A 3,213-nucleotide genomic window follows, 5' to 3' on the forward strand; every position below is an offset into this window, starting at 1 on the left:
TGTTCACAGAGCTCTGTGTCCAAGCACATTAATAGAGTGGCGAAGGGAAGGAAAAGATGTGGTAGAAAAAAGTGTACAAGCAATAGGGATAACCGCACCCTGGAGAGGATTGTGAAACAAAACCCATTCAAAAATGTGGGGGAGATTCACAAAGAGTGGACTGCAGCTGGAGTCGGTGCTTCAAGAACCATCACGCACAGACGTATGCAAGACATGGGTTTCAGCTGTCGCATTCCTTGTGTCAAGCCACTCTTGAACAAGACACGGCGTCAGAAGCGTCTCGCCTGGACTAAAGACAAAAAGGACTGGACTGCTGCTGAGTGGTCCAAAGTTCTGTTCTCTGATGAAAGTAAATTTTGCATTTCCTTTGGAAATCAAGGTCCCAGAGTCTGGAGGAAGAGAGGAGAGGCACAGAATCCACGTTACTTGAAGTCCAGTGTGAAGTTTCCACAGTCAGTGATGGTTTGGGGTGCCATGTCATCTGCTGGTGTTGGTCCACTGTGTTTTCTGAGGTCCAAGGTCAACGCAGCCGTCTACCAGGAAGTTTTAGAGCACTTCATGCTTCCTGCTGCTGACCAACTTTATGGAGATGCAGATTTCATTTTCCAACAGGACTTGGCACCTGCACACAGTGCCAAAGCTACCAGTACCTGGTTTAAGGACCATGGTATCCCTGTTCTTAATTGGCCAGCAAACCGGCCTGACCTTAACCCTATAGAAAATCTATGGGGTATTGTGAAGAGGAAGATGCGATACGCCAGACCCAACAATGCAGAAGAGCTGAAGGCCACTATCAGAGCAACCTGGGCTCTCATAACACCTGAGCAGTGCCACAGACTGATGGACTCCATGCCACGCCACATTGCTGCAGTAATTCAGGCAAAAGGAGCCCCAACTAACTATTGAGTGCTGTACATGCTCGTACTTTTCATGTTCATACATACTCAGTTGGCCAACATTTCTAAAAAACCTTTTTTTGTATCGGTTTTCAGTAATATTGTAATTGTCGGAGATACTGAATTTGGGATTTTCATTAGTTGTCAGTTTTAATCATCACAATTAAATGAAATAAACATTTGAAATATATCAGTCTGTGTGTAATGAATAAATATAATATCCAAGTTTCACTTTTTGAATGGAATTACTGAAATAAATCAACTTTTTGATGATATTCTAAATATATGACCAGCACCTGTATGCGGATGATACAATTATGTATTCTTGTGCCCCTTTACCCGAGACTGCCTGTGCAAAAGTTGTCATTACAAGGCAATCATTACAATCTGCCTTGTTTGATTTGAAGCTACTTCTAAATACAAAAAAGACAAAGGCGATGATATTTGCACCTATATATATATATATATATATATATATATATATATATATATATATATATATATATATATATACTGAAAGAGCTGGACAAAGGTTTTACCTTTTTAAAAACATATTGAAACTCTTGCTACAACAGTTAAATTTACTCATTCTTATATAGATTAAAATCTTACTTTTTAGGACCACAAAGAAAAAACAGGTTGCAGGATTATTCCTGTCTCAGCTAGATTATGGTGATGATATCAATTTGCATGTACATGTACTCTGTCAAAAGCTTGACCCTCTATCATGCGGCTCTCAGGTTCATCACAAATCAATGCATCTTATACAGTAGGGTAAATTGGCCATCACTCAAACTGCGCAGGATGCTACATTGGTACATTTTTATTTATAAAACTATTTTAGGTCTTTTGTCTGTTTTAAAATTTGTTCATATGCGAAGTACATATCATTTAGATCTAGTGACGGACTACCAAGAATGAGGACCGGAGCAGGAAAGAGAAGTCTGTCTTACTATGGCCCTTCGTCCTGGAATGAACTACAGTCGAAGCTATCCTTAGTTGCTTTTAAAAAAGAATATCAGACATTCTGACAGACATATGCACTTGTTTGTTGCACGGTAGGTAGATCTCTAAACTTAGTCCTTATTTCATTTGTTTATATATTTTAAACTCGTTGCATTTTTGTCTATGTAAATATTTTTTAAACTTTGTGTAAATCTGTATTGTATTTTAATTTACATAATGTATTGTTTTTCAGTTCATGGTTGAAAAATCGTGTTTTATTTGTGCTATACAGGAATCCCTTGTAAAAGAGACTGTGTCTCAATGGGACATTTCCTGTTTAAATATTTTTATTATATATATACTACAATCACCAACTGATTGAGGTCTTGATTCAAAATCACACCCAAAAAAAGAAATACAAAAAAACTTACTGTGACCGCCCAGGGGCACAATGTGGCGCAACTTGATGCCATCAAATGCACTGATATATAACGTCCCAGAGGATCTCAAATGGATTGGGGAGGCCTGCGGAATAGACCTCCCCAATCCATTTTGCATCAGTGCCTTTATCATCAAGGAACTGCCTAAGCACTCTGGCCACATGAGGTCAGGCATTGTCCTGCATTTACATTTAGCTTTTATCCAAAGTGACTTACAATTGCCATATACACTCACCTAAAGGATTATTAGGAACACCTGTTCAATTTCTCATTAATGCAATTATCTAATCAACCAATCACTTGGCAGTTGCTTCAATGCATTTAGGGGTGTGGTCCTGGTCAAGACAATCTCCTGAACTCCAAACTGAATGTCAGAATGGGAAAGAAAGGTGATTTAAGCAATTTTGAGCCTGGCATGGTTGTTGGTGCCAGACGGGCCGGTCTGAGTATTTCACAATCTGCTCAGTTACTGGGATTGTCACGCACAACCATTTCTAGGGTTTACAAAGAATGGTGTGAAAAGGGAAAAACATCCAGTATGCGGCAGTCCTGTGGGCGAAAATGCCTTGTTGATGCTAGAGGTCAGAGGAGAATGGGCCGACTGATTCAAGCTGATAGAAGAGCAACTTTGACTGAAATAACCACTCGTTACAACCGAGGTATGCAGCAAAGCATTTGTGAAGCCACAACACGCACAACCTTGAGGCGGATGGGCTACAACAGCAGAAGACCCCACCGGGTACCCTTCATCTCCACTACAAGTAGGAAAAAGAGGCTACAATTTGCAAGAGCTCACCAAAATTGGACAGTTGAAGACTGGAAAAATGTTGCCTTGTCTGATGAGTCTCGATTTCTGTTGAGGCATTCAGATGGTAGAGTCAGAATTTGGCGTAAACAGAATGAGAACATGGATCCATCATGCCTTGTTACCA

Source organism: Micropterus dolomieu, linkage group LG17 (assembly GCF_021292245.1).
Source record: "Micropterus dolomieu isolate WLL.071019.BEF.003 ecotype Adirondacks linkage group LG17, ASM2129224v1, whole genome shotgun sequence".
Taxonomy (NCBI): domain Eukaryota; kingdom Metazoa; phylum Chordata; class Actinopteri; order Centrarchiformes; family Centrarchidae; genus Micropterus; species Micropterus dolomieu.